Here is a 10,993-nt window from a genome sequence, read left to right on the forward strand (position 1 = left end):
CAACTTAGATACATTACACGAACACGTGAGGCGAAGTTGAGGTCCCGCAACCCGGCTTAATGCGACTTGACCGTTACCTTAAACAAAAGGTAGACGGCGATTACATTTCAGACGATTTCAATGAAAGGTATACTTCAAAGAGTTCGCACCCGGGGTGTGATGTCCTCCTGCTGTTTGGACAAACACGTTCCTAGTGTTAATTATATACTAGCATATTCCTGTCTATACTAACATCACATTTCATAAACCTGTCGCTCTAGCTATTCATGGCTACATGCCTGTTCGTCTGCCTGTATGTATTTTGCTGCAACCTAGGGGTTTTTCCGCCTTATGTTACTCATAAAATTGGCCTGTTCCACGGCACTAGCCTAAACTTAAAGCAAATATTGACGGGTGTGGTAGGTGTGTATCACAAATAGCTACACCATATAAACATATAATCGTTGTTTTAGATACCAGTAACTGATGATGATAATGATGATGTAAAGTTGAACAGACAAATAGAAGTTGAAAGATATGTGATGGTGGTGGATTGGAAAGAAAACAAACGAAGCTTAAAGTTTAGAGAAAGAAAATAGATAGACTGAAAACTATTGTGAAGTATTACCAAGAGCACAACTGACAAGAATTAATGGACTGATGTAAAGAAATAATGTAACACACAAATGTATAATAACAGCAAATATTGACTGTAACCAAAACTCTCATTCATAATATCAGAAGGTTAGCTGTGTTGCTGGCAGTCGGTCTCACAGTACTGACATTCAATCCCACATTACATCTGTGTGTTTTATACAGGCATATCTTATGTAAGAGTGAATTAAATTAGGTCTTAAATGTCATGCCTTCCTTTATTTATTTCCATTATCAGATTGCGGGATCTTCCGCCGCCTCTGTACATTGTAATATGCCTGCTTAGGAAGCGGTAAAACCTGCTAGCCGTGTATGGTATATTCTTTTTACCGATTGTCAAAACGGGATCTTTTCGTAAAAGTTAAAGTTTGTTTTGTTTAATGACACAACTAGAGCACATTTATTTATTAATCGACTATTGGACGTCAACCATTTGGTAATTTTGACATAGTCTTAGAGAGGAAACCCGCTACAGTTTCCCGTGATAAGGGATATTTTGTATGCACTTAGTCTTTCCTCGCATACGAGGCAGCATATAACACGGCTTTTGATACACGAGGCGTGGAGGACATGGTTCGTGTGGCTTGTATTCGTGTTGGATTTCTCGGTTGGTCGGGAGGTTAACGTCACAGACCATCAACAGTCACGCAAATCAGTGCAAAAACCTGTGTTTTATTATCGTACCTTATCCACTGATATGATACTAGTGTTGCAGAAACTCCAGGGTTTGAACCCAGTACCTAGCAGTTTTAAGTCGAAATTAAATTAAAGTTTGTTTTCTTTAACGACACCACTAAAGAAAATTTATTGATTTATTAATAATCGGCTATTGGATTTCAAACATTTGGTGATTTGGACATACAAGGCCGAATTTACAACGCCTGTTTTTGACTTAATACATTTATAATGCTTAAACACTTGCGTTTAACGGGACATTCCTGAGTTTGCTGCAGTGTGTAAGATGTTATCGACTAACAGAGACTTTTTAACGATTGTAATTACATATTAAATATATTTTTCTGCATAAAATATTAGTGGCTGTATAGTAAACGTGTTTCTGATCGTTCTAATATTTGTACTAAGTTAAATTTCATTTTATTTCCTAAAATATTGTTTGGGCTTCTTACAAATATTAAGACGACCAGAAACACATTGAATATACAGACACTGATATTCTAAAAAAGAAAATATATTTAATATGTAAGTTTAATCGTAGAAATATTTTATTAGTCGGAAACGTCTTACAATGCAGAAAACTCAGGAATGTCCCTTTAAGAAAAACAGGCTTCATAAATTCAGCCCAATGTCTTAGCGAGGAAACCCGTAGTATCTGTTTTATTTCTTTCTTTACTTATTTTCCTGCTTATATCCAATTAAGGTTCAAGCACGTTGTCCTGGGCACACACCTCAGCTATCTAGGCTATCTGTTCAGGACAGAGGATTAATTTGTTAGTGGTTAGTAGCAAGGGATCTTTTTCATTAGCAGCAAGGTATCTTTTATATGCACTATCCCATAGACAGTGGTTTTGAGAGGAATAACATGACAGCAGCGCTATGAAGGTCGGTTACTGGTGACCTATGAAACAGTTCACGTGAAGCCCGGGGACAGGAAATCAAAGCCCACCGACTCTCCTCGCATGTACATTCAGGAAGATTGTAATAAAATTAGTCAGATACGACCGTACGAACAGATAGCAGAGGCTTTGATGTGGGTAGACGTGTAGGTATGTTGTCACGCGAGTACACTTTAAAGTGCAGTTTTCACGTCCAGAAACAAAGCATTGGTACTTAAGGGTAGCTTCAAATATTTGTAATATTTTGTTGCCAATTACTTAAATTAGAACATACTCCGTGCCACTTCCTTGACCCTTGACCGTGTCAACTTATTCCCGCTGAGTTTAAAATATACTTACGTTTTCGGAATATCAGCGAAAACAGGATGTAGTGTAGTGGTGAGCGCACCGGTCCGAAGTGTAAGAGACAGGGGCGTATCAAGAGGTGGGGGTCCATGCCCCCCCATCAAACATTTTTTTACTGTATTAAATTTTATAAAATCATACATTCATACATATATAGTGTGGGTCCCCCCCCCCCCCCCCCCCTCCCCCTATAAAATCCTGGCTACGTCAGTGGTGACTGATCGCTCTATAAAACTATTAGACAATGTTCCCTTCCATGATTAAAATATCAGGTTTGTTTGTTGCAAGGACATATTGAAATTCTTTCTTGCTAAGCTGTGCGGTGGAAGCGAGTTCACAAAGTAAACATTTCCTTAATTACTAATCTACCTATTAGACTACTTCCAGGACACCCAATAGCCAGTAGATATTTTTTTTGTGCTGAGGAGTCTATAATATTCATTCATTCGTTCATTCATGCATTCATTCATTCATTCATTCATTCATTAATCCATTCGTTCGTTCTTTCGTTTGTTCATTGATTGGTTGACTGTTTCATTCGTTCGTTCGTTCCTTCGTTTGTTTTTTCGTTCATTCGTTCTTTCTTTCTTTTTCTTTCTCTCCATCACACAGTTTGAGTCACTAATTATTAACTATATTTTAAAGTACATGGCAAATAATTAGCCACCTCAAACAACAACGTCCTCCTTTAAACCTATCAGACAGATAGATTTTCCAAAAGAATTTAGGGTTTACTTTAAAAAGTGTTCAGTTACCCATAATATGTTTACTTTAACATAGAAAGGTCAGCCAACACCAAGGGATTTGGTATGGCATGCGTGGAGCATTAGTTGATATGGGAAATGACCCCCCTGGGACCACTGCTGTGGGAATCGACCTTACGGTCTATTGCACCTCGGGCTTCATTCCTGTCCTTAGCCTACTTCCACAGCAGAACATGTTGCCCTTTCACCCGAGTCGAACACATCCTACATATTTCAATGGTTCGGGGTCAGCTATGTAAAGTATCCCCCGGGGCTGTGGACTAGTGAAAGTGTACTAACAATCTCGTGTCAAATGGGGTGGAAATGATCGTAATGGAGTTACGGAATTTGTCACAAAAGGTGTTATCTTAATCATTTAGGATATCTAGGCCCGAATTTCAAGTTCAGTAATGACGGGCGTTCGTGAGCTGAAGTAATACAAACATAGCCATACTGTTTGGACTAAGTATATAGGATTTAGATTTAGGCCACTCACAGATTAGTAAAAGGAAAGAAACTCGTAGATCAGAAATTATAAGTTGTATATTTGGATTGCGGTTTAACGTTTGATACAGTAATTGTTTGAGTAAGATCTATATTTATTATAGTAGTGAAATGCACGTTTTTTTAGACTCTCAATACTTGTGGGGTCCATAACCATAATTATGTCTGACACACAATAACCGCAAGTTAAAAAAATGTGTCGACTGCGTCGTTTAAATAAAACATTTCTTCATCATACCACATTCCACTTTTTTATTTATAAGTACCTACGTTCTGAGGTGACATAAATGAATCCAATCAATCTTACTGAAAGATTCTCCGTATGTTTTCGTTTTGCATAATAATGTGATAGGTGTGATTAGATTACAGAGAGAAACAGCATGTAAGAGAAAGAGAATTAAATTACACCACACGCACACACATACGCACGCACACACGCACGCACGCATATACACGCACACACACACATACACACACACACACACAAACATACACACACACAAACATACACACATACATACATACATACATACACACACACACATACACACACACACACACACACACACATACATATACACACGCACGCACACACGCACGCATGCACACACACACATATACCCTCTAATCATTTAACCATATCATAAAAGAACACCCCTGATAACTGATTAAAGAAAGAAATGTTTTATTTAACGACGCACACAACACATTTTATTTACGGTTATATGGCGTCAGTGATAACTGATTAAAGTAGTTTTAGCTCCAGCCTGTAATGAAAATGGATTACTCTACCAAATTAATAAATTAACGAAATAACATCCACCTACAATGATAACTAAATACATCTAAGACCAATATTAATATGTTATCGCATGACTACAATGTAAAGGCAACTTTCATTAAACGTTGGAAGGGACGATAGTGCTCTGTAAGTATAATAAACATGGGTTTCTCTTTCCAAGTTAGTTTTTTTCCTAGAAATATTTGTTGCTTCTTTTCTTTTTTCTTTCTCTCATTTCTTTTTTTTTTTTTTTTTTTTTTTTTTTTTGAACCAGTTTTTAGTATATTCATTTACTTACCTTTATCGCTGATACAAGTAGTACATTCATTTAGTACAGAGGCATTCCACATGCGTACACTGTGAATTTACTAAATATTTAGTGCCGAATTTACAAAGCCTGAATTTATTCCGTGTTACTACAACACCTACGTTTAAAAAATAGACCATAATGTATATCAGTATCAGTTCTTCGAACAGTTTTGGAATCAGATAAAGTTAAAGTTGGTTTTGTTTTTTTGGTAATTCTGGTTCGTAATCACCAATGGTAAAGCGTTTGTTTGATGCGCGGTCGGTCTAACATCGATCCCCGTCGCTAAAACCAAATATTGAAAAAACTACTGTTATATGGATTGGAGCAAACGCACAAAACAGGTTTCAAATTTGTTAGGAGAAAAACCTGAAATGGTCGCAGGATAACTTTACTTTTTTAGGAATAAAATTCAGTGTAAATTTAGAAGAAATTGTAACATTAAATTATACAGAAAAGGTTAATGAAATTTCAAAATTATTGAAAGCTTGGTCAAAAAGACATCTCACTTTATTAGGAAGGATTGTTGTTATCAAAACCTTAGCGCTTTCCAAATTGGTTCATTTGATTATTAGCATTCCCAACCCTAATTGTGAAACATTTGATTATTAGCATTCCCAACCCTAATTGGGAAACATTTGATTATTAGCATTCCCAACCCTAATTGGGAAACATTTGATTATTAGCATTCCCAACCCTAATTGGGAAACATTTGATTATTAGCATTCCCAACCCTAATTGGGAAACATTTGATTATTAGCATTCCCAACCCTAATTGGGAAACATTTGATTATTAGCATTCCCAACCCTAATTGGGAAACATTTGATTATTAGCATTCCCAACCCTAATTGTGAAACATTTGATTATTAGCATTCCCAACCCTAATTGGGAAACATTAAAGGGACAGACCCTAGTTTTTAAACACTATGGCACACTTTTCACCTAGACACTAGATTCAACCCGTACAAAATGGACACTATAAGATAAGATACAACAGAATGAAACAACAGTCTGTGACGTTGAAATGCCCTTAAAAAACATAAACTAAACGCGACTCCATAACCCTTACTTGTCAGACGCACGTGCGTTTTTTTAAAATATGAAAAATGTATTTTGTGGTATTAGAAACTCCAGGATACCAGAAACACTTCGGATGTACGGAAATGGATAATCTAAACAATAAAATATAAGTAAAGTTTGATTTCAGCGATCATAAACGACTCTAATAGCGAAACATGTGCCTTAGTGTTTAAACACTAGGAGTCTTTGATCATAAACGGCTCTAATAGCGAAACATGTGCCTTAGTGTTTAAAAAGTAGGGTCTGTTCCTTTAAAACAAAAAAATCAAATGTTCTATTCTTATATTTGGAAAAAAAATCTGTTGATCGCATAGCCAGAAAAAACGTTAAAACTAAAAATTGAAAATGGAGGCTTAAATATGATTAATTTGGAATTTTGTATTAACGCTCTTAAATTAACCTGGATAAGGAGATTAATCAATTGCTCGGAGTCGTCGTGGGTTAATCTCCACTGTCAACTTCCTAACAAACATATTTTAATCACCAGTGTTGGGGACGATTACCATAGACTCTGCGGCAAACAAAAATGTCTATGCACCCTATAAACATCAAGTAGACTTATCCGAAGATGACATACCCTCTAAACCTGTTGGCATAACTCATTAATGTTAATTAACAATAAAAGCATTTATTATAAAAATTGAAATTTATTAGGTATTACTAATATACATTATATATTCGATATGGGCGGAAATTTATTTAACTATAATACATTTGTGATTTTTGTGGTTTCCGTCCTCCTTTTACGATTTTCGAAGGGTAATACTAAACAGATGGCCCAATCTTTCCAAAAAAAAACTTACTTCAGAGTTCTTATTTTGGCCAAAATGTATACATACAATACTGTATAACAAAAAAGGATCAAAACATATATATAATACATACTTAAGTTCATCTTTATGTGCTCCAAGATATATTTCAAGATGGGATAAGGAGCTCAATACTGAAAAAGACTATGCTTGACTGTTAATACTACTGTGTTTAATATGACAAAAGATACTAAATTAATATGCTTTCAATATCGAATAATTCAAAGAATTCTTCCAACAAATAATTTCCTCTTTAAAATTAAATTGATAACCAGTCCAAATTGCAGCTTTTGTAATAAGTATATAGAAACATATTCTCATTCATGTTTTTTTAATGTTCTCATGTACAATGCTTAATTAAGGGAAGTAGCAGGTACTGACATTACCATGGTCCCAACAAAGTTTCTCTTAGGGTACCCTGATGGAAACACTGTTATAAATATCATTACATTGGCAAAACAATATATATACATGTATAAATATATATATATATATATATATATATAGAGAGAGAGAGAGAGAGAGAGAGAGAGAGAGAGAGAGAGAGAGAGAGAGAGAGAGACACACACACAGACAGACAGACAGAGAGAGAGAGAGAGGGTGTGTGTGTGTGTGTGTGTGTGTGTGTGTGTGTGTGTGTGTGTGTGTGTGTGTGTGTGTTCATAATTTGACAAGAAATACTTAGTCAAAATAAATGTCTATTATAATTTAGAAAAAGCAGCAAAATTGCGGGAGGGGGGGGGGCCCATTGAGCTATTTCTCGTTCCAGCCAGTACTCCACGACTGGTATATTAAAGGTCGTGGTATGTGCGTGTGAGATAATGCATTTTAAAGATACCTTGTTGCATTAGACAAAATGTACCGGGTTTCCACTGATGACTACGAGTCAGGATATACCACGGCCTTTGACCAGTTGTGGTTCGGTGTTTGGAACGAGAAAAAAACAATCAGTTTAATTAATCACCCGAGGTGGTTCGATCCTGGGACACAAGCACTTCAGGCGAGCGCTCAACTGACTGAGCTTAATCCCGCCCTTGGAATGAAATAAATGTCGGAGAGCTGTATTTTATGCTCACAGGAGTTGTCTCCCTCATTCGTTGTCTGATCTATTTTCTTCACTCATTTTCAAACATTATTTTCGTAAGGGATTTCCTTGCAATGCATTTCTATTCCAATATGACATAATGTTTGGGGCTTTTTTATTTAACGACGCACTCAACACATTTTATTTACGGTTATATGGCCCAATATGACATAAATTCACGATTATACAATGGCTAATAAAATTTAATATAAGTATAATTTCTCATATCGTCATAGGGTAGTTGGAATTACTGGCCTCATTCCATCAGAAAACCACATATAAAATACGCATACCCATACACAAGAAAAACCATGTGGTAAAACCCGGTTTCTTCTCTTTCTCTAAGTCTATCTTCTAGCTAAGATCATAATAGATTAATCATTAAATGTTAATACAGTTTTTGGGACTTTTTAAAATACATATGGATGCTTCAATAAGAAGATGGTATAATTATTGTTAATCGGCATTTAATAATCAATATCTTATGTTCATATAGATTTCCTGTATATTGTTATTACAAAAAGAAAACAAAAAATATTTAAATTTTCAAACATTTATTTTTAACATGTTAAACAATATGAAATAACAGAAAACAAATATATTAAATAATATTCTGGTAAAAAACATACCAAGTCCGAACAATTGTTTATCACAGTCAATGAGATATAGTCGTTGATTCAGTCCTGCATACAATCATACACACACACACGCACACACACACACACACACACACACACACGCACATGTATATATATATATATATATATATATATATATATATATATATATACAAGTTCATTATGGAATATACGTTTTAGTCCACTTCTTCAATGGTTGGTCCACCTTTAGAACTGGCTCCTGAGTTAGAATTAAAGCCAGGCTGTCCATTGTTCTGTGCCTGTCCGTGAAGTTTGGCCATGATGGGCGAACAAACTTTCTGTAGCTCCTTGTTCCTGTACTCGTATTCTTCCTTCTCCGCTAGAGAGTTGTTGTCGAGCCACTGCACGGCCTCCTCACACGCCTTCACGGCCGCCTCCTTGTCGGAACTCTCCAGTTTGTCGCCTGCCTCGCTCACCGCGCCCTTCACACTGAACAGGTAGTTCTCGAACTGATTCCTGGCGCCGATTCTCTCCTTGTGTTTGTCATCTTCGTCTCTGTACTTTTCCGCCTCGTTCACCATTCTCTCGATCTCCTCCTTGCTCAGTCGACCTCTGTCGTTCGTTATCGTGATGGATTTCGACTTCCCAGTGCTCTTGTCGGCAGCAGAGACGTTCAGGATTCCATTGGCATCGATATCAAAGGTGACTTCGATCTGAGGAACTCCTCTCGGCGCTGGGGGTATCCCAGTGAGATCGAATTTCCCAAGGAGGTTATTGTCTTTAGTTAAAGCTCTCTCACCCTCGAAGATGCGAATAGTGACAGCTGGTTGGTTGTCCGAGTACGTTGTAAACACCTGCGAGGTTTTCGTTGGCACCGTGGTGTTTCTCTCAATCAGTTTCGTCATCACCTCTCCGGACGTTTCGATACCCAGAGAAAGAGGAGCGACGTCAACGAGTAAGACATCTTTGATGATGTCACTGCTGTCTCCGCTGAGAATTGCCGCCTGTACTGCCGCACCATATGCCACAGCCTCGTCCGGATTTATAGACTTGTTCAGGTCCTTGCCATTCATGAAGCTCTTCAACATGTTTTGGATTTTTGGAATCCTTGTTGATCCTCCAACGAGAACGATTTCGTCAATTCTAGATTTGTCCATCTTGGCGTCTTTTAGAGCTTTCTCCACGGGTTCTAAGGTGGCCCTAAACAGATCCGCACACAGCTCCTCAAAACGAGCTCTTGTCACTTTGGTGTAGAAATCTATTCCTTCGAAAAGTGAGTCGATCTCAATGCTGGCTTCAGAACTAGTGGACAAAGTACGTTTGGCGCGCTCACACGCAGTTCGCAGACGTCGAACTGCACGTGCACTGCCGCTAATGTCCTTCTTGTTCTTTCTCTTAAACTCTTGGATGAAATGACTCACCATTCTGTTGTCAAAGTCTTCTCCCCCGAGGTGGGTGTCTCCAGCGGTGGATTTCACTTCAAATATAGACCCCTCGTCAACAGTCAGAACTGACACATCAAACGTGCCGCCACCAAGATCAAAGATGAGAATGTTTTTCTCACCTTTAAGGTTTTTATCCAGTCCATAGGCGAGAGCTGCCGCTGTGGGTTCGTTGACGATTCTGAGAACATTGAGTCCGGCGATTACCCCGGCATCTTTCGTCGCTTGTCGTTGGGCGTCGTTGAAGTACGCTGGAACCGTTATTACCGCAATCTGTGACTTTCTGTCCCAGGTAACTTTCCGCCGTTTCCTTCATCTTGGTGAGCACCATAGAGCTGATTTCTTCAGGTGTGAACACCTTGTTTTCACCTTTGTATTCCACCTGAATGACCGGCTTACCGGCGCTGTTGATCACTTTAAACGGCCAGTGCTTTATGTCGCTCTGGACGGAATAATCGTCGAATTTCCTCCCGACCAGTCTCTTGGCGTCGAACACAGTGTTCTGTGGATTCATGGCCACCTGGTTCTTAGCGGCGTCACCGATCAGTCTCTCTGTGTCTGTGAAAGCCACATAGCTCGGGGTGGTTCGGTTTCCCTGGTCATTGGCGATAATCTCGATTTTCCCATGTTCAAAAACTCCAACACACGAGTAGGTCGTCCCCAGGTCAATTCCAATAGCGGGTGCTTTGTTGTTTGCCATATTTTCCTGATAACTGACTTCTTGTTGCTTCTTCTGTAATAATATAACCTTCTGCTTCGTGTAGCAAAATGCCTCGTGTTAATTCTTCTAACACTTTTATAACAAAATGGCTCGTGTTAATTCTTCTAACTCTTTTATAAGTGTCTCGTTAAAGCTTTCGAATAAACTAACAGCATGCAGTGGGCGCCGTTTATATACTGTTCGCTGGCGCAATCGAACGTTCCAGATTCCAATGTTCTAGAACGCACTCGGTCGTTCTCGGTTGTCCTCGTGGTCTTGTTTACGTTCGTGGTTACTGCAAGGCTATTTTTACCGTCTTGCTATTCTAACATACATCGTGTATAGTCTATTTATAAAGAGGAATTTGTGTTTGGTATGTTTGTGGTATTAT

The 10,993-nt window shown here is 38.0% G+C and overlaps 1 pseudogene; it reads right to left on the bottom strand.

Annotated features, from left to right (window-relative positions):
* Nucleotides 1–8,398: 8,398 nt before the first annotated feature.
* On the bottom strand, nucleotides 8,399–10,764 carry LOC121374865 (annotated as a pseudogene).
* Nucleotides 10,765–10,993: the final 229 nt, after the last annotated feature.

This window comes from Gigantopelta aegis, chromosome 6, assembly GCF_016097555.1.
Source record: "Gigantopelta aegis isolate Gae_Host chromosome 6, Gae_host_genome, whole genome shotgun sequence".
NCBI classification, from domain to species: domain Eukaryota; kingdom Metazoa; phylum Mollusca; class Gastropoda; order Neomphalida; family Peltospiridae; genus Gigantopelta; species Gigantopelta aegis.